The 26629-nt window shown below is 37.3% G+C and overlaps 1 pseudogene; it reads right to left on the bottom strand.

Moving 5' to 3' along the window:
* LOC125922321 (probable ATP-dependent RNA helicase DDX10) overlaps positions 1-24728 on the bottom strand; it is a 33866-nt pseudogene extending 9138 nt beyond the window's left edge.
* Positions 24729-26629: the final 1901 nt, after the last annotated feature.

Raw genomic sequence — 26629 nt, forward strand, 5'->3', positions numbered from 1 at the left:
GCTCTTCCTTAAGATCCTATATTTAAGTGTTAACTTTCCTGTGGAAAGTTACTAGATACTGAAAGAGGACTCTGGGACAAAATATTAGTGCAGGTACTTGCCTTGAGTCATTACTTTCCCTTGCAACTTGTGGGCTGCTTGCTGAACACCAGCTGCTCTTCACTCTTAGCATCTCTGACTTCTAGGAAGATTTGGACCTTCAGGTCCCAGGTATTTGAATGACTTTTCTCCTTACTCACCCTGCTTGCCTGAAAAATCAACTAGTTCACATCTTGTGAACCTTCCCTCTAATTTGTGAGTCAGCCTAGCAAAAGCTTTCTAGTCTCTAATGGGTACAGCTCTCCTTTGGAAATACAGAAGTTAATGGACGTAAGACATATATGGTATTGACAAATTGGATAATTGCGAATGGAAGACTGGCATGGACAGTTGTTTATTTAAATCACTTTCAATTCTGTTGCAGGAAAGTTTAAAATTTGGGTGTACATATCAACGAAATATGTAACATGATTTCTGTACACATTTGTGATGACATTTTTCATTCGTTCACTCACTCACTCACTCATTCATTCAGTTAATAGTTCTATACTGGTGGAACCCAACCCTCAAGCCTAACTGAGCATCTGAAGCCTCTCTTGGCTATTTTAAAATAGACATGTCCATACCTTGGAAGATTCTTCATTAGTAGGCCCACAGTAAGTCCAGACAACCATATTAATATGGCTATATAAAAGATGAAAGAATGAAAAATGCCAGAACTAAGAACCATTATTCCAGATGTTCTTCTAGGCACTGGGAATATGAAGACCAATAAAAATGGTCCCTGTAAGATCTTACAGTCTAGAACAGTTATGAACCACTGAGTGAAATAATGATCCCTCTTACACATGGCACTGAGACTGAACAATTAACCACAGGGATATATCCAGTGGTTGAGGAAGTTTCTCCCAGAATCATCTTTATTTCTAAACTTCTGAGTTTAAAATGTAATCCAAGTACATTTGTTTTATTGTGTACACAAGAATACTGGGACTGATTAGAGGTAATAGCAAGAAAAATGCTTTCTCAATTATACTCGTAGATACTTAGAATTAATATTCAAAGCCACATTTCTAAAATTTATTAGACTATGGCATATGGATGCCAGGCCCAGGTTTTATTCACCATTTTATTGTGATACCAAAACAGTAAGAGACACACAGAAAACACCCAATAAATAATTGTTGAATTAATGACTGAATGAATAATGCATCTGCAAAATGATGATTACATTGGTTATCACTTTGCTTTGACTAAATTAATTTTGCTAATGCTCCCCCATTCTTTTAGTGAAAGTCAAGGAAACCTTTCAGTATTATAAAAGTGGTTTTCTGAATTGCTTCCCCAAATCATGACAGTCATAATGGCTAACAGAAATAATTTTCTCACCTGCTGAGCAAAGTACCTCACCTCTTTAACAATCTGTGCAAAGTCAAATGCTATTGCTGCCAAGATGAGATTTTGAATTCCACAAATCTTGGATCCTTCTTTCTAGAATATATCCAAAACAAGGTTCACAAAACCAAGCAAAACGCTGTCAAGGCAATTACCCTGCTGCTTTCCAATCCCTGACTGTTTTAGAACTCAAATAGCATTGGGAACCAAATCCCATCAAGAATTAATTATGGAATTAGGTGAAAATGACAAGGATGATAGAGAATTTGAGCCAATTTAGAGAATTAACTGAAGAATTAAAACTACAGTAATGTGGCAACAATTGAGAGGATTTATTGTACTCACAGTATAGCTTTTGCCATGATTTGAGCACATGAGTAAACAGTGAAATGTCTGACACTCTAATTATCAGTCCTCAGACAGAAAGGTGAGGGAATGACCTATCAGGATCAACTCCCAAGAAAAATAATACCCCGTGCTCATCTAATGTTGTTTGTACAATGCTGTTATAATCTGAGCTCTGCTCTAAGCATCTTGTGAATGTTGATTTCTTCCCCACCACCTTGTGAGGTAAGTCCAGCTATTAATTCCTATTGTTTTTATGGATGAGTGACAGATCAGGAAAGTGTCAGAACCAGGATTTGAACCCAAGCTTTCTGGCTCCAATGCCTATGATTTTAACCACTGTGCTAAAAAAGGAGAGTTTCAAAACACCCTATTTAGAAGTTCCTACTCTTGGCTGTTCAGAGATGATAAATCAAATGTTTTATATATCATCCAGCTTTCAGAAAATTTTGTCATGTTTTCAAACTCCTCTGCCTTCTATTATGACACTGGTTCTCCATTACTGAAAAGCCAGCCTAATCAGCCTTCATTTTTCCCTCCAGAATATAGTAGCATTATTAGATCTACTGTTAATAAGGACCCACTTAAGGCTGAGATATTTGAGGCACGAATGTGCACAATAGGCTCTTGAATAAACTGCTGAGATTCCATGACTCTGTATAAACACTTAGCAGTTTCGGTGATGATGTCTTTGACAGTGTGTTAATGGTGGGAATTCTTTTCAACTGATGGCATAAATATATTTGGAAAATATCCCTGTGTTATGGGATGTCAGCTTAGAGAGAGAACCACTAAATGAAAGCAGGAGCTTAATGGATCAGGTTGTGACTTCTGAAAAAAAAGAAGTAAAGAATTTAACAGAAGACTAAATTCTACTTGTGTGATTATCTCAGCTCTCTTTGAATAGCAAAATTTCAACTGCATCCAGGTAGTCAGTCACAAAACCCAGTGAGAATCTTTATCTTCTTCTCAAGCCTTCTTAGACAGGCTGCTTGTCCTAAAGAACTGAAAAATCTCTCCTCTTTCCTCTTTGGATTAACCAAAAGGATAGAACATGTAGGTTTATAAACTTGGCATGAGGTCTTAAAATTTGAACTTTGATCATTCTGGTCTTCATTCCGATCATGGCCTTGGTTGTCTTCTACAGGTAAGGTGTGCCGTGTATGACTCACAGGAATTCTTTCCCTCTCGACTAACTAGGCTGCAAGCTCTTGAAAATGTGACATGACTCTGGCATCTCCCAGATGCAGTCGATAATAACCTTCACCTGCAGGCTTAGTCTGGCCAAATTCCTGAGGACTTGTGAACCTCTGATCAGCAGCAGGTTTGGCATTCGGATCTTACCTTCTTATGTTTCTTCCTTTGGCTGGATTTGTACCTTCGTGGTTTAGTTTCTGGGTTGAGTGCTCCACTGCCCCTCTGAAATGGAAATCTTTCTTGAGCCCTAGATGGCTTGCCCCTTTGCCACCTTGATTTCCTGGTTTTGCGACTCCTGGTCACTGGAATCTATGTGTGAATAGTTTAAGCTTAAAGACCATAAACACCTTAGCTCTGCCATTTCTAGCCTTTTATCTTATTTATTTATCATGGAATGCTTGGCCACTGAAGGCAAGGCAATCCATTTGTAAATCAAGGGTGTGGCTCCATGTTTAATGTTTGGTTGTGGACAGCTTTCCTGCTCTTGCCCACTGTCCCCTTCTACCCTACATCTTGGTGAACTATAAGAAAGCCTACTTTCTCTCTCCTTTGGGGTCAGTTTGAAGATCAAAACTTGCTCTTCTAGAAACTCTCATTATGTAAGAAACCTTTCACAATTCCTATCTATCTATATCTCTCTACATCTGTCTCCTCTGCCCGCATCTCAATTTCTCTGCCCTAATTTATGTCTCTGAAATCTCAAAACTGAATTAGTGTACCAACTTCCTAGCTAATCTCTCTGCTTTCCTTGACTACTTAGAGCATGCCGGGACCAAGGTCCCATAAATACAAACCCAACATGACACTCCTATTGAAAATTCTCCAATCACTCCACATTTTCTAAATATGGCCTCCTAGGCATTTCAAGGTTTGGACCTACTCATGCAGACTTACTGCCTGCTAACTTCCTCTTCACCTTTCATACTCCAGCAGCAATGAAATGCTTATATTTTGTCTATACCTCACCCTCTTTCCAACATAGCACACTGCTTTTTCTTATGTGTATCTCCTAGCTAATCCTTTCCTATGCATGGACCTTTTCCTACCCCTGTCTCCACAACCTGCCTGGAAAAATTCTACTCCCACTTATCATTTAAGACTCAGATTGGAGGTCACTCTAATATCTCTGCTGTGACCCCGCTAGGCTGGGCTATGTGTTTCTCTTCTGTATGCATTTCACTTATTAGATTCTGTAGCATGTTTTGTGCCTACCTTTACCATTAGACTGTGATGTCCTTTAGGGCACAGGCTATGTCTCATAAATCGCTGTAACTCCAGCACCTAGCAAAGTTCCTGACACATGGCTAATAAACTTTTATTGCACAGGGAGTCTTCAGGCTGTAAAATGATTCACAGGAGAATTAATGGAGAAGTAACATGGTCCGAACACTCCTCTGGGAATCAGTGCTCTGTGTCATGCTGGCAAGGTCCCTTAACCTTTCTGTGCCTCCATTCTCTGAGCTGAGAAGAGACCACCTATATTTTAAAGTTCTTTCCAGCTCCATATTTCTATGAAATACAGACTCTTCATGCTGCATTTACGTTTTTGACTATAGAAATTTAACAACTCTCTTGAGATACATGGCAGACACTACACACAGAGTTAAGAAGCTATTGTGAACTAAGTCATTTACACATGTAAGTTCCCCAGGAAATAATGTAAGTGAATGTACATTGAATAAACAAATACATTTGTGTAACTTTTTATAATCTTTAACTTTATATAATCATTTATGTATATATAAATATATAATTTTCTCGTCATTACAACTTGCTTCTGCAAACTTGGCCACTCTTTCCTTGACACTGGATTTAGAAGCTGCTTTCTTCTGTGCTGCTTCATGCTCTTTAAGGTCCAACCCAAACATTGTGCCATTTCACCTTGAAGAAATCAGCATCATATCTCTTCCTCCTCCTCATCTCTGTCCGGGAACTGCATAGGATCTTCCTTGATCTTCTCTGTCTTGTCAATGTTAGCAACGGATGAAGGTTGACAACCTTTTGCTTTTCCCAGTTGCTCTTCCATTTCTTCCTCATCTACTTTCGATTCTTCCTCTTTGTCCCTAATACCATTAGCCAGTCTGTACTTTTACCCTTCTAGTCCTTTACCCCCTTTCTGAATGATGGACATTTTCTCAATGAAGTGAGCTCTACATTCTTCCACTTCGTCACTGATGAGGGACGAAGTTGTTGGCACAACTACTTTGTTATCTTAACTAACAATTCTTTGGTGTTTTTTTTTTCCTGCATTTTGTGAAGAAATCTTACCTGTGGTGCCACAGCAAGACCAAGAGACAAGCCATATTCAGGTATAGATAACTTTTCCACATCAAATACTTCTTTATTCTTCATCAGATATGCTGAATGTATGTGGGGGACAAAACATCTTCGAGCCTTCTCTGTTATTTTTCTAAAAAATTTTTTTTAATGTTTATTTTTTTTGAGAGAGATTGACATAGTGTGAGCATAGGAGGGGCAGAGAGAGAGAGGAAGACACAGAATCTGAAGCAGGCCCCAGGCTCTGAGCTGTCAGCACAGAGCATGACGCGGGGCTCAAACCCACGAACCGTGAGATCATGACCTGAGCTGATGTCAGACACTTAACCGACTGAGCCACCCAGGCGCCCCATTTGAGCCTTCTCTTTTAAATCTTTATCTTTTTCTAAAAACAATTCCAAATTTATTTTTCCTAAACATCTATAAGTTTATCTGGATTGGTTTTGATTTCCTTCACAGGCACTTTCTTCTTGAGAAGCTGCTGAACCATTCCCTTTTTCTTCTGAGAGAAGCAAAACTAATAAAGCTTTGTCATCCTCTCTGTATCTGGCCATTCTACCTTCTCTGTGGATGTGTGTTGGCATTCTTTGGACAATCAAACTGAAGAAGCCAGCTCACAGCCAGGAAGTCTAGACCTTGGCTGCAATAACAGTAGCAAAGAGCACTGCAATTCTCGTGCAGACAGATTCATTATAAACTTCCATTCTGCTCATCGGCTGCTGTCAAACATGGAGGGCAAGAATAGAGGGGCCAGGATGTAGCTGGCAGGACAGTCGATACACACACAGAATCTCTTACAGCTGAAGAAAGATACAATACTTTTCCTCTTTAGGTGGCTTCTCAAAGTGGAACATAGCACATTTATTTTATTATATTTTGTTTTATTTTACTGTACCTCACAAACTATGTCATTCTGTTTCAAAGTGACCCTGGGGCTGCATTTTTCTTTTTCTTTTTTTTTCTTTAATTTTTTTAAGGTTTATTTACTTTTGAAGGAGAGAGAGACAGAGCCCGGACCGGGGAGGGGCAGGGAGAAGGAAACACATAATCCAAAGCAGGCTCCAGGCTCTGAGCTGTCAGCACAGAGCCCAATGTGGGCTCGAACTCATGATCCACGAACTGAAGTTGATGTTTAACTGATTGAGCCACCCAGACACCCTGTATTTTTCTTTTTCATACACCCACATACACATATGTGAGTTTTAGTCAACAGGGTGAAAAACCCACACAAACATCTGTGAATGTGTGTGTGTGTGTGTGTGTGTGGTGGAGAGAGTACATATAGTTCTGATAACCTATGTACTAAAACCAAAGCATTATTTATTTTTAAAAAGTTTTTTTTTTCTAGAATGAGTGTCAAGACTTTCATCATATTCAGTGGGCAGTCTAATCATTAGTAACAACTATATCAAAATTATCAATGAAGTTATATTTTTCCATACCACTAAATACTTATTTCTTCAGCATCTGGGGAACTTTCTAACTCATTTCTCTATGTTTCTGGCAGAATATAAGTTCTGGAAATTCACCATTTTACTTAAAATTCTGGCCCTGCATTTCCTACTTCTGTGGCAAGATATCTGACTTTCCTGTAACTTAGATTCCTTTTCTATAAAATGGAGATTCATATTAGAGAAACTACACATAGATCAGGGTAGGTATACCACATGAATTACTACATGCAACATGAAACAAAAATATAAAAAATTAAACAAATTAGAATTGCCTATCATACATAGTATACTCAAAATATTATTTTAGTAGACTCTTGCTAAATATATGGGGGATAACATGAAGGTGATAAGCATCTAGACGATAAGAATCAAGGAGATAAGCTGTATAAACAAAAAGTCTAATAAGAGGAAAAAATAATGCCCTTATGGAGAGGTGAAATGTATTATAAGGATTCAAAGTTGAGATATATCACTGACATTGAAATTTTTCTAAAAATGCATTATTGCTTAGCCAAACAAACTTACTACATTATATATTGTGCCACATGCTGGAAATAGAATGGGAACAAAACATCTAGTTCATTTCCTTGTGGTACTTAGAGAAGATATACACTGAATAATTTTTTTGCATTTATGAAATTTAGAATGATAAAGTCTTATATCCTATATAAACACATAAAATATAAATCCAATTTAATCTGTGCGGAAGACAGGGAAGATATTGTGGAGGAAGTAACTTTTTTGGCTGAAACCTGGAAGTAAATTGTTACTGAGTGCAGTAAGAGGTGGGTAGGAGGAGTAATGGAAGAAAAAAAAAGTTCATTAAAATCAATAAGATGAGTAAAAAGTAACTCCTAAAAAGCCAAAACCAAAAAACAAACCTGACCCCATATCAAAAGTCTTTCCATGCTTTTGGGGATCATCCTTACCACTGTATCAGAAAATTATCATAGGGATGCCGGGGTAGCTCAGTCAGTTAAGCATCCAACTTTGGCTCAGGTCATGGTCTCAATGTTTGTGGGTTCGAGCTCCACCTTGGGCTCTGTGCTGACAGCTCAGATCCTGGAGCCTCCTTCAGATTCTGTGTCTCCCACTCTCTCTGCCCTTCCCCTGCTTGAGTTCTCTCTCTCAAAAAAATAAATAAAAACATTAAAAAATTAAAAATAAAAATAGAAAATATATAAAATAAAATATATTTTATATATATAAAATATAAAAATAGAAAATTATCATGAATAGCTAATGCAATAAAACTTTATACAATGATAACAACATAAATACTCATATCAAAATTTTAAAATAATTATCCTACACAGTGTCTCATTTAAATTGGACAGTTACTAGATGACTTCCATATGAATGTTTTCATTTTACTAAAAAGCTGAATGGTGTGTAAAGCTGAATGGTGTGTGCAAAGTCACACAGCTGATATTTTCAGAAGTCATGTGATCAAACTCTAGATACTGAAGGGTATGCATTACAGAGAGACCTGGCCTCTTTGTACTGATCAGGGCTCAATCTGTAAAGTGAATGGTGGGAAAAGCTGCTCATTCAACAAATACCTGATATTTACCTACCAAGCACCAGGCACTGGCTTAGGTGTTAGGGATAAAGTAGTGAACAATATAAGATACAGTCCTGTCTTTGTGGAATTTATCTTCTAGAGGTGAGAGGCAGAAATTATACAGGATTCATGGACAAAATATGTAGTATGTTGGTGGTAGTGAGGACTCAGAACAAAAATAAAACAAGAAAAAGGGATAAGGAACATCAAGAGAAATCTTAGAGGGGTTATAGAAAGCCTCACTGGAATGGTAACATTTGATTAAAGCCCTGTGGGAGAGGAGGGATAGAGTCCCACTGAGATCTCAGAGATGGGTTTTCCAAGTAAAGACAATGAATGTGCAAAGACTGTAGGCAGGAGGTGTCTGAGGCCAGGTATGTGCTTGTGGAACAAGGAAATCAGTGTGTTTAGAAGAGAAGGAACACCGGGAGAGTAGCAAAAAGAGTAACAAAGGGCCAAAATTCACAAGAATTCTTAGGGCATTGCAAAGATTTTGGCTATTTGACTGAGGGAGACAGGCAGTCATTGCAGGGTTCAGAGCAAAAGGATGGTATCTGGTTTCCATTAACTAAAAATCACCTCATCTGTTGTATTGCCACGAGACTCTGTTGACAGAAAATGTAGAAAAGTCAGTTAGAAGGCCATTGGAATAATCAATGACAGTGGATATGGTCAGTGAACAGGAGATGGTGGAACAGGATCAAATTCTGGATATCTTTTTAAGATTAAGATGACAGGATTTGACTTAGGACCAGATGTGGGGTATGCAAGGAAGAGAGGCGTCAATGAAAAGCACAGTATAAAATGTAATAGGTCATATTTCACCCTCATTCATTTGCCAGCTAGACTTGTGAGTATGTGCTGCTGTTGTTTGCCTTGTTTTTATCGTTTTTATCTCTTTGTTGTTTTTGTAGGAGTGGTCCGAGAAAGAATAGAGAGTAAGAAGGGTGAGGGAAATTAATGTTACTGGGGGTAAGTTCAAAGAGACTGTAAGAACTATATTCCCAGCAAACTTGCAATAAAAATATCATTACAGTAAGCAGGGCCCCATTGCTTATTCTGTTTTTCACCTAAAAAACAGTTACTGTCCCATAGGCAGAAATTACAGGAAATGGCAGAATTGGGTTAGATGTTCTATGGAATTTGGTTGATTATAACAAAATCAACAGTAATTATGCAGACAGCATCCTTTAACAGATACTAACAGCTGATTCATGCAAATCATTTGGAATGTTTTTATTCTCAATAATATTTCACCTGGAATAAAAATGAAGTATTGTGCTTACACATGGAAAGCCATGCTTATCAGTCTGCATTTTTCCCAAACCTGGAAGTTGAACTGCTTTGAGAGAAAACACCTTGAAGTGAGTACTTGGAAAGTGTACTTAAGGAGTAGCGGGACAGATATTAGTGCTGAACAATGACAAGTATGACATAGGTGCTAGACTTCACACTGAGGGGTCACCGCACACGTTATTTCACAATGGCTGCCTCAGTAGATGAGCTGACATAGCAACCCACCGCCGGTGCCATAAACAATTGCCAATTTCATTTTACAGGAGTCACATGGATGAGTTGAACCAGAAGAAGTGAGGATGATAGATGAAACTGAATATGTATGACTCATTCAGAGCTGCCTTATTAGTCCGGGGGAGCTAGCACGGATTCAGCATTGCAGAGCCCAGGTTCAAACCTCAAGGCTGCCATTTATTAGCTAAATGAACTTGAGCAGACCACTAAGCTGGTTTCCTCACTTTAAAAAGGAGGAAATTAATGTAGACTTGCACTGGAGAACCATGTGAGTCAAATGAGACAATCCATGTGTAAAAATGGTTAAAATACTGTATAAATATTTGATGTTATTATTGAACAGGCTTTCCCTTTGGAAAATGGAAAGGAGAGAATAGGAATGAGTTAGCCGTTATTGAAAACTCTCCTTGATCTCAGGGATTGCCCACATGCTACTCCATTTAACGTAAACAAGAATGGCATATCTCTATCTTGCTAGCTATCCACGCATCCAAGAATTCTGTTGTGCATCTTGCACACTGTCACTGTGTATGTTATAGTCAAGATCCAAATTTAGGTCCATCTTTGCTCCCAAGCCTGAATAATTCCTATTATACTAAGTCACTGCCTGTGAATTTTACTCGGAGCCACACTGTGTTAGAAATGGAAGATATAATAGAAATCACCTTGTGGAATGGTTTTCAAATATTTAGCTGTAAAGTCCTATTGGGAGGCTCAATATTTGCTAGAGTAGGGCTGCCCTTATTAAAGCAGATGTGGGAACTCCAAAATGACTTCCCTACCTGGCTTTCCTCCACTTTTCCTCTTGGGATTGTGGAAAATGTAGGGTTTGAAATATATGAACTAAGCTCATCCCCCCTCAGTTTAGTGACTGAAAAACAGAGGCCAATGGAGTGTAAATGATTTACCCAAGAGCACAAACATTTTTAACCCCAAAACAAGAACACGGAGCTCAGTTCTGTGGAACTTTAGTAACATATGCACCCATAGGCTTCCTGCATTAGTCCTACAGCACTGATATTTGAAGGATCTCATTAAATTATATTCCTATCTCCCATCCAACTTCTGAACAAGTTAAGATATATAAAAAGGATTTCATCATATGGAGATAAAAAACATCATTCACGTAATTGGTGGAGCTGCTGGAAAAAATGGCTCATTGTATGGTAACAAAAGACTTTTCCTCAGAATCAGCGCCTACCTTGTCATAGGTAGGACCCCCCCCCAACACACACACACACATACACCAAGGAGGAACTTTTACCAGTAAATTTACCATCATGGACAAAACTGGACCAAAATATAAGCTTATTGGAGACCATACTCTAAAACCGAATGGTTAGGGGGTTGAGTTCTGACCACCCAGTTTCTTTTTCATAATTTACCAAATTATCCATCCTCCATGAGAATACAGGGGCAGTAAGAGTTCAGTGCTATCTTAATATAAGACTCTTGTTATGAAACAAAACGTCAGAAATATCGGCTTGTGACTTTACCTAATGCTCTTCAAAGAGCAGAGATCTGAGATTACACATAATAGCATGTAGTTTTATTGTGTTTAAAATTCTGGTTTTAATTTCTGATTTTTTGTTATACTATTAAATATTTACATTCTCATGAACGTATCCAAGTGTTTGAGTACTTATCAAATTTATATTTCTTGGTGGTTTCATAATTTATACATTAACTTATTTCTGAAACTAAAAGTAATCGCAGTGACATGTTATAGAAGGCAAAACTAAATGTGGATAAAATCTTGAAATAGTGCTTTTCTCTCTGATCCTGAAAAAAGAGAGTCAAAGTGGTTGTCGTATCTTTAAAACAGAAAACTTCCCAAGGTCAGGGAAGAAACTGGAGTCTTAGAATTATTGAGACCATGCAGGACTTATGAGAATCATATAAAGAGCCTGTGGATAGGTGGTAATTGAGAAAAGAGCTTGGAGGCAAAAAGGGATTTGAAACACACATCCTTCAGGTAATGTTAAAGAGTTGTTGAAGATCCTAAGTAAAATTCCAATACATCTTGAATCTATGATTAAAAGAAGATTACGAATTGTCCCTTGAAAATAATGATTCAATTTTATTCAAAAACAGGTTTAGCATTTGGGAGCAACAATTTAAAAAGCCTTTATTGAAAAGTCAATGCACTGTGGTGATCGTGAAGACCTTCTTCCTATGTAATTATAAGGTATGGTTTCAACAGCTAGGAGTTCAAAATAAAGTTACAATTATTTTAATATAAAAATGAATATAGATCTAAGCTTTAATGGTGAAAGCTCCAAAGAGAAAATTATATATTTCTTCTTATTATTCTCCCCTTTCTTCTGAATCTCAAGTCTAACTTCTGTCACTAAGAGGCAGATCCCTCTGGTGAAAAACCCATCTCTACTGACGATGCTGTTGTCACTACTTCAACTCATCCTCCAACTCTGAGTTTCAATATCACTTCCACAAGGAGGTCTCTTATGATCTTCAAATAATAATGAGTTTCCAAAAATAATGCTGTGTTTCTCATATCATCCCAAGATTTCTCCTCTCCCTTTGATCTGAGCTTGTAATTTTGTTCATTTGGTGAGTCAGAAATGCTTATTGGGCATCTATTACATGTAAGACATGTTTCTAGGTTCTGGATATACAATTATGAATAAGACAGACTAGACCGCTCTCCTTATGGAATACACATTCTAGAGGGGATACACCATGCCATCAAGGGTCTTAATACTCTGTTTTTCCTACTGATATTTGCTAAACTTCTACAACAGTGGTTAATATTTTGTGGGTTCTCCATAGATATTTACTAGCTAAATAATGAATAAACAAGTGGAAATTATGGGGAATAAATTAATTAATAAATAATATGTAAGACATTGATAAATTCTTTGCAAGGAATTACTACTGAGTGAAATAATTGATAGTGACTGACTTATCCTAGATCGGTCGTTATGAAAGACCTCTGAGGTCTTGACATTGAAGCTGAGATATTCATGACAGGAAGAAATCAATTTTATGTGCTATTATCCAGAAATTATCATGTTCTCAGAAAGTCCAAGCAGTGGTTAGAAGCCTGGAGTTTGAGATATGTCAGAAGAAGAGAAAGGGAGAGAGGGAGAGAAGAGAAGAGAAGGAAAGAGAAGGGAAGCAAAAGAAGAGAAGAGAGACGTCAAGGTGAACTAAGGCAACAAGCTTGAGTAAAGAAGTCATTTGAAGTGGATCTTCTGGGTATAATTGTCACTATGTGGATGAGAGATCAACCATCTGAATTCCTTTCTCACAAAACTGAGAACAAAGGAAAAATAACAGTTTTACATCACCATGTCCTACAGTTGTTTTACAACAAAGAATAATTGAACCGTGTCTTTATAACCACTTCTGCATTCACAGAGCTCCATTACTGGCCTGTATTAGGTGAGAAAGAAAAATTGGACAAAGAATAATTAAATTGAATGAGGAATCACACTACTTCCTGCTTCTTAGATTCTCTAAGCTTCAGGCTCTTTCTTTACATGTAAAGTAAGGACGCTACATAATTTTCAGTGATTGAGAAAATGAAATCATCTAATATATGTAATGTGTCTAATATTGTGCTTGCACACTATATGGTAATGGAGGTGGTAGGAGTCCTTTGTTGACTTCATTCAGTTTTATCCACAATGCCTAAAGCATCACCTATTATACATAGTTCTCATTTGTATTTTGTTTTAATGAATGAGGGAATGAGTACATAAAGTAATCTACCAGATCCTGTTCAAGTCACTAGGACCATGTACATCACAGTGGCTCTAGATGTTCTGTCAGTTCTAGTATAATAAGTACTATAGTCATAACCTGTCCAATGGACTATATGAGTCAAGAATGCAACATCTGATTTTGTCTGGACAAAGAGAGTCAGGAAATATTTTACAAAAAAAAAAGACTTGTTCTATCTTAGAGCATACTTAATTGATGATTATGAATGCATCAAGTAAGCACATTTCTAAAAAAGGAAATTTTGTTTTTGAACAAAGACAAAAACGAGACTGATAAATCACATGTTGAGGGATTTGACGACTGGGGTTGGGCATAGGATAATGTGGAAGAATGACATGGTAATCAGAAAAGCAGAAATCTGATGATGAAGGACTGCACATTTCACAACAATGAGTTTGACCTTCATTGTATAGGGAATAGAGAGACACTTACAAATTCTATTCAGGGGTCTGGCACTTTCTGACTCTTGATCATTGTGAAGAATGGATTGGAATGCTTGAGATGAAGGCAGTCTAGCTAGGAGGCTGCTGCTATTATCAAGCAGGGAAATGATGCTGACCTGAACGATAGCAGTGGCAGATGATTAGTAACTAAGGGACAAATATGGAAAAAAAAATTATAGGGATAATTTATAGGACCTAGTTGACTAATTATATATGGAAGTTGAGAAAAATAGTAGAATCAAGGATGATTCATTTTGATTTGCATTACTGAAAACATGATGATACAATCAAGAGAAATTTTTGTTTAGTGCAATTTTGGATATTGTGGTAATCAGATACCGTCTTCCATAATACGGTAAAACAACCAACTTAAAAATCTTAGTGACTGATGAACCCTGTATTTTTCTTGCTTACATGACTACATGCTTGCACAGGATTGCAGGCTGTGGGTAGAGCATAGGTCTGTTCCATGTGTCATTCATTCTTCTTGGACCAGATGCTATCTGGAGCATTACCTGTATTGTAAAAAATTCAGGAGCCCAGGAGAAAAAGGAGAAACATGCAGTACCTCTTAAGGCATAGGTACATAGCACACATACTGTCATTTCCATCCACATTCCACTAATTGGTAAAATGGCCAAGTCCAACATCAACAAAGCACCAACACACACTTTGTTCACACCAGGAAACAATACATAGTCCTATAACAAAGGACATGGATATACAATTCTAATATATGGAAGGGAGTGAGGATTTGGAAACAATGGCCAGTTGATCATGACAGCAAGTTAGTACATCAAGTGAGGATATCCATGAGTGTAGCTGAATGGAGAAACACTAGAAATTTCCACACAGGGTCTCTTTCTTGCTCCAAAGTTTCATTACTCTCACTCCATAGTGCTTTGAAGTTATTACTTTATGGGGTTTTCTATACTAAGTTACTTTTTATATCACATTTGATTAATTTTTGGACTACTGCATGTAAAGAAAGCTGCCATATTACAAAATGCAGCCAAATGTCTCTAATACTAGCAAGCAATGAATGATGGCAAGTGTAGATGCATGTCAGTACCCTGTAGTCTCAAAGGTTGTTTCCAAGAATGAACATTTTTCCTTAAAAAATCAATCCCATTTTGGCTTCAGTGTGGTGCTATTTTTCTAATGCTCAAATTTGGATTCACAACTGTTCTCTTACTACCTGCAACATGACCAGAACCATGAGGAAGGAGGTAGATAACCTTGCTAAGTGTTCAGGAATGAAAAATCAAGATCAGTCTAACTCCTCTTTGCTTCATAATCCAGGAAGTGACCCTTTTACTTGGCTCCTAGACATAGGAAAGGTGATTGTATACACGTATCTGAGAGTCCACCAAAACCAGTTGAAATTCATAGCCAAGAATAGGGGACTGAGAGTTTTTTGGTCAAACGTTTATAGTAGGCAGAATTAGGGCTTCCCAAAGATGTTCATGTTCTAATCTCCAGAACCTCTGAATATGTTAGGTTATATGGCAGTGGAGAATTAAGGATATAAATGTGATTAGTTTCACTAATAAGCTGACTTAAAGAGATTATTCTGTATTATCTAGGTAGGCTCAATGTAATTACAAGATGGTCCTTCAAAATAGAAGAGGGAGGCAGAAGAAGACATCAGAGTCAGTAAGGGATTTGGAAATGCTGACCTCCTGACTTTGAAATTGGGGGAAATGGACATCAGCTAAGAATACAGCTGGTCTCTAGAAGTTAAAGGAGGTAAAGACCAGATTATCCCTCAAAATCTTTGGAAGGAAAGCAGCCTTGATGACACCTTGATTTTCACCCAGTGAGACCCATTTGAGACAGCTCAGCTTTAGAACTATAAGACAATGTGTTTCTATCTTTTTAGGCCTCTAAGTTTGTGGTAATTTGGTACAACAGCCATAGAAAATGCATGCAGCCTCTAAATCTTTTGCTGATGACACTGATACCAGAAATACCAAACGCCTTCAAAGAAAGAGCTCCTCAACATGAGATTAAATTTAGCCTATGGGTAACTACACCAGAGTGCAATAAGATAATTATATCTCTGACAAAGATACAGCCAACAAACTAATCAATCATGTTTTTCTCCCTTTAAACAGTTTACCAGTCTTTTCTTCCAGAATTCCTTCAAAAATACTGACAACACTGAGGCAAAAACAACAAAAAAGATATCCATTGATTAGCCAGGTGCTGGTAATATGGCTTCCTTCCCCTCTGGCTGGAAGATAGGATCTACTAGGGGAAAAATCTAGTCTTCTTCAACTAAGGTACAAACTTAATGTATCCTATGGGATTGTAAGCTACACATAGGTATAAACAAACAAACAAACAAACAAACAAACATGCCAAACAAACAAATAAGCTTCTTTGTATCACAGGGCTTTATGCATAGTAGCAATATTTATGCCTTACCACCTCAATATCATCAAAATTCTTATCTCATTCCATTGTCAATGAGCTCAAATTGACTGCCATTTCATTTCTGACTCTTCTGAGTCTCAGACATGCCTGGCATATAATTCCTACTGCATAATTATTGCTGGAGTAATTAATGACATTATGCTTATTGAACTGACCCAAAGCACTTCAAAATTTATAAACAGTTCTTAGAAATAAATTTTGCATACAAGATCCTTTACAAAGATAGTTTAGACACTATGGACAAGCCTAGGATAAGTCAAGAATATTAACATATTCACCATGTTAAATTAATGGGGCAATAAAAGGCAATTGCTAAAGGGAGAAAAATATCTGTGGGTATAGTTTTAAACAGGATGATTAATACTAGAATATGTTAAAATTGATTGGCAATAAGAGTCTATATTGAGCATTTGGTTATTTTAACCTGTTTTCTTTCATTTTTATTCATTTTTTTACGTGTAGTATTCTGGAATAACTTTCCACTAATATGTTTTTCCTTTCTCTAGAACTATGAAATGTAAATGAATTTAATCAATAGGCACTGAGGACTAATTAGTTTTATATACGTGTGTGTGTGTGTATGTATGTGTGTGTGTGTGTGTGTGTGTGTATATATATATATATATACACACACACACACACACACACACACATATATCTTCAGGACATCCAAAACTAAAAATACTACAATTAAAAAAGTGAATATGCTATAAGTGATATTCCAGGAGTGTTATTAGAGGAAATAAAAGCCATTTAAAATAAACAGACTTTTTGGCAGTTGAATACACATGGGTTTCATCTTATATTACTATTTGGTTTGACTAAGTTAAATTTTCCAAGTAAAATAATGATTTGGTTGATATAATGCCCCCCAAGTTCCCATTTGCTATTTCCAGTCCTTGAACGTTTCAAAATCTATAACACTTGCAGGACTCACAGTAAAATACTGGATGGCAAAAAGCAGGTAATAGTGGCCTAGAAAACACAGAGCAATTGGACTCAAATCTATGAATAATATTATTGTGGTTTAAAAAATTTACACAAAACAAATGCAATTAAACTAATTTAGATTAAACCAAACATCTCGAGTTTATAAGGTGGATGTTGCTTTACACTCTGTAAGTCTAGGACTCCCACGGCATGAGGTAAAAGTGAAACATGCAACTATTTTGCAAAGAGAGGTACTTATTCGCCTTATTCTCTGTCCTGATATGAACAAACTTATTCTCTGTTTTAATATGAATAAACCACATGAACAGATCAATTAAAGGTTTCAGGAGCAGAGATAGGTGCTGGTCTTTTTCCTGGGCATGTGGCTGTTTAGCACCCAGGGGCTCAGTCTCTCACAGCAGGATGCAAACAGCTGAGGCTGAAGGAAGAGGGCCCCAGATGTAACCACAAGGAGGCCATGGTTTAGGAAAAGATGTTGATCTGTGGATATTTGTGGTGGCTGAGACCTGGAAATGTAATTAGAAGATATAGGACCACATTAGCTGCAAAAAAAAAAAAAAAAAAAAAAGAAAATGCAGTGAAGTGTGAAATGGAGTGATACTAATGCCATTGGAGAGTACCTGTGCTAGTATTCCTCAGATTTTGCTTAAAAAATGTAGAGGTGCTTGGGTGGATCGGCTGGCTCAGTTGGCTAAGTGTTCAACTTCAGCTCAGGTCATGATCTCACGCCCCTTGAGTTTGAGCCCGTGGCAGGCTCTGTGCTGACAGCTCAGAGCCCGGAGCCTACTTCAGATTCTGTGGCTCCCTCTCTACCACTGCTCTGCTCATGCTCTGTCTCTCTCTCAAATATAAATAAACATTAAAAATTTTAAAAAAAATGTTAGAGCATGTTAGTAGAAAAGCATTAGATGGGTGTGTGTGTGTGTGTGTCTGTGTGTGAACATCTTGGTTCTTGTCTCTATCACTTAGTAATTTGGGCAGGTATTTTCACTTCTCTGAGTCTTATGAGAACACTGAAAACTAATCCTCAGTGTCGGATTTTGCCAGAATCTGGAAAGATTTTCTAATTATAGCAATGACCTAAGAAGCACAGCTGGTTTCCAATGCATATTTTGCCATCAGAAATGGAGTAAACCCACTGGGCTGAAGGGGGAAGGAGACATGTTATTTCTCCTCCCTTTTCTGCCCTTGTCTCAGACACTGAAGAACTGGATAGACTTTCTGAAAAAGAATGAGTACAGCATTCTTCCTTCCTATCAGTACCTCTTCTCAGGAGAATATTTAGTGACTTCTATTTTAAAAAATATTTTTAAAAAAAGGGGGCCCCTGGGTGGCTCAGTCAGTTAAGCGTCTGACTCTTGATCAGGTCATGATCTCACGGTTTGTGGGTTCGAGTCCTGTGTCAGGCTCTGTGCTGGAAGCTCGGAGTGTTCTTGGGATACCCTCTTTCCCTCTCTCTCTGCCCCTCCCCGACTCGCATGTTCTGCTTCTCTGTCTCTCAAAATAAATAAATGAACTTAAAAAAATAAAAATTAAATTAAAATTAAAAACTCAGGATAGGAAGGAAGATTAAAGGAAGGAGACAACAGTGGCTCATTGCATCCTTGAAATGTACATTTACAGAAAAAATAATTAGTGAAGCAAAAACTGAAAGATTCCCGAAAATAGTGAAAGCTGTAGATTGCAGCTTATAAAATTCACGTTTCCATGTGTAAAGAATGAGAGAATGGGGGTAGAAAATGGCTCCACTTTTATTTAGCAAGACTTTTAGATAAATTTCTTCTTCCTTTTCAGCTGTATTGACATATTACATGGTGTGATATATGTTTAAGGTGCACACTGGGACAACTTGATACACGTGTATATTGAGAAATGTTTGCAACAATAAAGTTATTCAACACATCTTTCACCTCCCATAATTACGATTTCTTTGTTGTTATGGTGAGAACATTTATTTTTATTTTTATTTATTTTTAAAATTTGTAATGTTTATTTTTGAGAGAGAGAGAGAGAGAGAGAGAGAGCCAGAGCATGAGCAGGGGAGGGGCAGAGACACATGGAGACACAGAATCTGAAGCAGGCTCCAGGCTCTGAGCTGTCAGCACAGAGCCCGACATGGGGCTTGAACCCACGAACCGTGAAATAGTGACCTGAGCTGAAGTCAGATGCTTAACTGACCGAGCCACCCAGGCACCCCTATTTTTATTTTTTTGGTTTATTTATTTATTTATTTGTTTGTTTATTTATTTAGGAGAGATAGAGACAGCATGAGCAAGGGAGGGGAAGAGAAAGAGGGAGAAGAGAGAATCCCAAACAGGCTGTGAAGAGTCAACACAGAGTCGGATGCAGGGCTCTAACTCACAAAACTGTGAGATCATAACTTTAACAAGTCAGATGCTTAACCGCCTGAGCTACCCAGGTGCCCCAAATAGTGAGAACCTTTAAGATGAACTCTTATAGCCTCTTCCAAGCATAAATACAGTATTGTTAACCATAGTCACCATGCTGTGTGTTAGATCCTTAGAACTGATTCTTTCTTTAACCTGGTGTTTTTACGGTTTGGCTAACATCTCTTCCACCTCCCAATTGCTGGTAATGACCATTCTCTCTGCTTGTATGAAATTGGCTTTTTTAGATTCCCCATACAAGTGAAATCACACAGTATGTGTCTTTCTCTATCTGATTGATTTCACTTAGCATAATGCCCTTAAGTTTTATCCATGTTGTTACAAATGTCAGAATTTCCTTTAATTATTTTTTATAAATTAAAAAAAAATGTTTACTTATTTTTGAGAAAGAGAGCATGAGTGGGAGGAGGGACAGAAAGAGAGGGAGACAGAATCTGAAGCAGGTTCCAGGCTCCGAGCTGTCAGCACAGAGCCAGACGTGGGGCTCATACTCACCAACTGTGAGATCATGACCTGAGCCAAAGTCTGATGCTTAACTGACTGAGCCACCCAGGCGCCCCTTCTTCATTTGTTTTTGAATGGCTGATAATATTCCATGATTCATATACACTACCTTTTCTGTATCCTTTCATTATTGGTGGACATTCAGGTTGTTTCCATGTCTTACGTATTGTGAATAATGCTTCAGTGAACATAGTGGGAACAGATACCTTTTTGATAACTTGTTCTCATTTTCCTTGGATAAGTATCCAGATGTGGGATTGCCGAATTACATTGCACTTGTACTTTTACGTTTTGGGGGGAATTTATATACTGTTTTCCATAGTGACAATACTAATTCACATTCCCACCATCAGAGCACAGACTTACCAACATTTTTGTCATCTGTCTTTTCCAAGAGATGCGAGTTGGTATCTCTCTGTGGTTTTGATTTGCATTCCCAGAGATTAGTGATGTTGAGTGCCTTTACCTATACTTATTGGCCATTTGTATGTGTTTGGAAAAATGTCTATTCAGGTATTTTACCCATTGTTTTAATTCAATTATTTACTTTTTGGCCATGTAACACAAGTATCTCACATATTTTAAATATTAAATATATAATTTGCAAATGTTTTCTCACAGTCCATGAGTTGCCTTGACATTTTGTTGATTGCTTCTTTTGCTGTGTTTATTAATGTGTAATCCCATTTGTTTATTTTAGCTTTTGAGGCTTATGTTTTTGGTGTCATATGCAAAAATTATTACTAAGACTGATATCATGGAACTTTGTCCTAAGTTTTCTTAGATGAGTTTTATGGTTTCAGGTCTTATGTTTAAGTCCTCAGTCTATTTCAAGTTAACTTTTCTGAGTGTGTAAGATAGGGGTCCAATTTCATTCTTTTTCATGTGAATAGCCAGGTTCCTCAATACTACTTATTATAGATTATCTTTTCCCTACTGAGTATTCAAGCCTCCCTTGCCAAATATTAGCTAACAATATATGCATGGGCTTATTACTAGGTTCTCAATTCTGTTCCATTGGTCAATGTGTTTGTTTTTATGACACTATGCACTGTTCTGATTAACGTAGCTTTGTAATATAAGTGCAGGAAGTGTGAAGCTTTGTACTTCTGTCTCAGGATTGTTTTGGCTATTCAGGCTCTTTTGAAGTTCCATACAAATTTTAGAATAACATTTTCTATTTCTTGAAAAATGCCATTCGAATTTTAATAGGGATTGCATTGAATCTACAGATGGCTTTGGATATGTTAAACATTTTAACCTTGTTAATTCTTTTGATTCATGTACATTGACTATCTTTCCTAACTTCTTAATGTTTAAACTTTATATACCTTTTCCCCATTTGTTTCTTCTTTAATTTCTTTCATTAATGTCTTATAGTGTCCAGTGTATAAGTCTTTTACTTTCTAAGTATTCCACTGTTTTTGATGCTATTGTAAATGGAATTGTTTCTTTGTTTCTTTTCAAGATTGTTCACTGTTAATTTATAAAAATGCATCTGATTTTTTTTCTTGATTTTGTGCCCTGAAACTACTGAATTCCTCTATGTGGTCTAAACGTTATGTGGTGGAGTCTTTAGCATTTTCTCTGTATAAGATCATGGCATTCTTCCTTCCCATTTTGTGTGGTATTCCCCAGTGTTTTGTTCCCCTGTGTTGCAGACTCCTGAGTTCTCCCAGAACTATTTTTATTTATGAATAGCTGTGTAATTACTATCTTTGTGGGGTCTCAGGCTGGGGACTTCTATTCTGTTATCTTAGTGACATCAGTTCAATTTTTTCTTGATGATGGCTATAGGATTATATTTGCAATTAAACTTTCCTGAAGATGTGAATCTGAAAAGCATATTCTACCTAAGAGACCAGTGGACAGTGAGTAAGGATAATAAGTCCTATGCCATATCTCCTATTATGCAGGGAAAGTGCTTGTAAGATGTTAATGTGTCTGCAGATCACCTACAGATCCAGCAAAAATACAGATCTTGGGGCAGAGCCTGAGGTGGTGCATTTCTAATAAGCTTCCAAGCACTTGTTGCTGGAGGCTATGCTTTGGGAAGGTGAGCCACCACAAATTAGAAGGACTCTGTGTTAGGATGAATAAAAAAAAGGAAAGACAGATATGAGCAACAATATAGTAGGATAAATTACATAATATATATAAGAAATACCTAACTTACTTCAGAAAATAAAAAGAGACAGCAAGTTAAAAAGTTAGAAAGTTAGAAAGTTGGGAAATTAGGAAGGAAGGAAGGGAGGGAGTGAAGGAGAGAGGGAGGGAGGGAAGAAGGAAGGAGGGCAGGAAAAAAGGAAGGAAATTAGGAGGATGAAAAGAAAAGAGGAATAGAGGGAGGGACGGCAAGAAAAGAGGAAAGTAAAGGGAAATGACATTAAAAAACAAAACAAAACAAAAGAAAACAAAACAAAACACAGTCTAGAAGAAATAAAAGAACAGACAACCCAAGGAAAAGTGTGCCTTCTTAAGGAGTGTTGTATTAAAGATTACAACTTGTTTATTAAAAAGGTTAGAACTTGTTAAGATTCTAATCTAAAATACATACATACATGCTTCACAACGACATGCTAAACTGAGAAGATGAGTTGAAAATAGAGACTACAAAACAGAAGAAATGAACATAAAAGTATTATTACCCAACAAAGGTGTAGATTAGACATGGCAAGGAATAGAACCGACACAACTGAAAATGGAAAAAGCCCAGGTTGTTCACTGAACATGCCCGGACTGGAAACCCAACTCAGCTATCACTAGCCCTGTGGCACTGGTCAATGACCTCATCTCTCTGCTCCTCCATTTCCTTGCCTGGATCATGGCAACAAGAATAGCAACTTCTCCACTGGGTATTGTGGCAATTTCAAATAGAGATTATTGGAGACATATTTAAAAGAGCAACCGGAATATTCAGTTAATTCCTGTCATTTCTGTGTTTGTAACTTTCAGGGGTTCTCATCTCCCTCGGAGCTCAGAACAAAGCCCCTCAAACGGCCTCCAAGGCCCCATGGAATCCAGGCATGGCTACATCTCTGGGCTTTTCCCCACTACAGTCACTCTTGCTCTTCTGCTTCAGCCACACTGTTCTCCTCGCATGTTCTGACTCACAACACTTTACAGATTCCTTCCTCTGCCTAAAATGCTCTACTCTTGTTGCCCACATGGCTCCCTCACTCATCTTCGTGAGGGACAACAGCCATTCCCTCTAAAATCACCACCGACCATATATTTCTAAATTTATAGTCCTTTCCATCTTTGTCCTGACGGCACTGTGCATATTGCCTACCTTGATGTATTAGCGTCGTCCTGCACATCCAGTTTGTATTCTTTATCTTCTGTTTCCCTCCCACTAGAATGTAAGTTTTATGAGGTTGGGACTTTGGCAGTTTGGCTCACTGCTGCATCTCTGGCACAAAAATGGTACCTGAGACTCAACAGATATTTACTGAAATAATTTTACACATGAAGTCAGTATTCGGATTTAAGATGGGATAAGGCCAAATTTTGTGACCTATACACATAAACACACATAAACACTGTCATTTAGTGATAACCTAACGTGTCTCTCAATTTACCAAATATTTTTTGCACATTATTTTATTTAATTATAATAGCAGATCTGAGATAGGGTTTACCCTCCCCATTTTTCAGGATTAGAAACTATGCCTCAGAAAAAATAAGGAGTAGGGACTGACACATATGGATAACAATGCTGAGAACTGGTCTGGGTGCACCCAGTTCATTCTGCTTATCCTCAGACCTGTCCTGACACATGTATTTGCACTTGATCTAAAAATGAGTTAATGAATCTACACCGACTCTATACATTTAAGTCATTCCAGTTCACACAAATAATATGCACCTGCTTAAAGATGAACCTTCCTTAATTCTGGCACTGTGTTTGGTCCCCAGGGCTCTTGACCTGAGATTACATCCACCGACGACAGTTCTATGAGCGTACATTCATCAGAGATATGTAAACAAATTGTACAGAAAAACAAAAAGTTGGCTTATTTTGCAATTGTTTAGATATAGAGTACTTGTTTTTGAAGAAAGGAGTGTGTTCTAATACAGTAATTGGCATTTTCTCATGAATTATCTAAACATAATAGCTCAAAAAATAAAATAGCTCAATAGAAAGACATTTAATAATTTTGATCCATTTTTTTCAGCCTATTAAAACTCTTGCAGTCTTCCCTCTGATTTGATTTTGGCCCTTGCCTACTGACATGACAGGTTTAATGATCACATGTCAGTATTCCAAGAGCCTCCTATTTAACAGAGGAACACTGTTCCCTCAAATACTCCAGTCACCTCTCATCCACTGACCTTTCCCCTGGAAACATTCATCACCAGTGACACTGACTGATGAGCAGCATGATCCCCTGACCTCCAATTTATTCATGTTGATGGTCTTGACACTCTTCATAGTCTCGGAGGCTCCACACAGCTGCCTACTATCATCAGTGGAGCTTTACTTCCCAGAAATACTTTCTATTTCCTCACTGTACGACAGTATTACTTTTCCTCCACCCAGCACAAACTGTCACTTTTTTTTTACTTACTGCTTTTCAAAATCTTCAGACTCTTTCCCACCCCCCACTGCCATTTATAGGTCTCTCATTTAGTTACCTACACTCTGTCCATCCTAGGGGGTCATTTTCCGTGGAAAGGAATACTTTTCCTGATTGAATATCCTCATCAGTTGGGTGAGAAATTGTACATCAGTAAGAAAGGGACAAGTCAACTAATCAAACAGCTCTCAGGTTTAGATTACAACAGGTTATAATAACCATTTTCATGACCTTACTTAATCATGAGTACTACTGTTAAGTTGTCCATGTCCCTTCCTTAAGAAGTTTCCACAATCCGTGCTGCTGATAAATAGACTACTAATATTAATAGTAATAACTACCATTTATTGTTTTCTGTTATTTTTCAAAAAAGAATGACAGAAGGAAAAGAGGAACAAAATTAATTTAATATTTATAATAAAAAAATACCTCTCTTGAACAGTTACCATGGGTTAGATATTGTGGTTAGTAATAAGTGTTATCTCATTTAACTCTTCTATCAATCCTGCAAGGTAAATGACATTACCATCTTATTGTGAAAACAATAACATGCCTGATGTCACATGATGGGTCATCAGCAGAACCAAGAATTTACTGGATGATTCAACCATTATTTTGGATTGATAAGTTTCATCAAGCAAATCTGTACAGTATTTAGATAATAAATTTGCTATCTCTTGTGCCAATGTTCTGTGTACTTTATATGCAGATTTTTGTTTGTTTTAGTTCTTAAGATAGTTACCTTCCTGCCTACTTTATAGATCAGGTGACTGAGAATTGGAGACGTGATGTATTTTTCCTGAGGCAATGGGAGTGATTCAAAGCAATTCTGTTTGCCAGCTGAGTTCTTGCTTTGGTGCATGTGAGGGTCCACATCATGAATTATTATAATGAGGGAAACTTTTACCAATGGTAGCAGATGATGGGCCGTTTGATCAAAGTCTCATTATGGGTAGCTGTACAATTGCTTCACCTGTCCCTTAAATAGACTAGAAATTTTTTGACAGCAAGTGTTCTGTGTTATCTGAGATTCTCATCCCTACACTCTCAAGAAATAGTCGTTGAATTAAAAGGAATGAAGGAACGGAAGCTTAGGGAGGTTTAGGGACTTGATTAGTCTCCCAGGGCTGGTTGGTGGATGAGCTGAGACCTAGTGCCCTAATTTGTGTTCTGATGCTTTTCTCCAGGTCACATTTTGGTAAATTTACAAATGGGGAATTAAAGTAAGAAATGGAAAATATTCTTGTATAGTAGTTTCTCAATGGTTAGCAAAAATTAGAATACGCTTCTGTAATTTCCATTCCAGTCTATACTTATTGAACAGAACATTTATTCTTTACTCATAAATTATTGATCATTTCTCTACCTCTACTTTGTCTCCTCCTTCAAACTACTTTGTCACAGCTCATTAATCATTAAAAATATAAAAATACACTCATATAGGGTCTTTTTCCTTCATATATGGTCTTGAAGGATAATAAATCTTGGATGTGTTGCATAATTTCGAAAAGACACTTTCCCCTTAAGTATTCTATTTGTAATTGGTGAAACAAATGCATTTTTCAAGTACCCCAAATATGCTTATACTTGCTGGTGATCAACACTGAAGCACACACTGATGATTTTGCATTCCCCAAGAGAATGTAATGATCTCAATGACTCTGTTTTCCATCCATAAGTTGAAAGAAAGATAGCTAGCTATATAATGGGTGTTCTACATTGTCTTTACCCATTGTAAAACACAAAGTCTCAATCT

This window comes from Panthera uncia, chromosome B1 (genome assembly GCF_023721935.1).
Source record: "Panthera uncia isolate 11264 chromosome B1, Puncia_PCG_1.0, whole genome shotgun sequence".
Taxonomy (NCBI): Eukaryota; Metazoa; Chordata; class Mammalia; order Carnivora; family Felidae; genus Panthera; species Panthera uncia.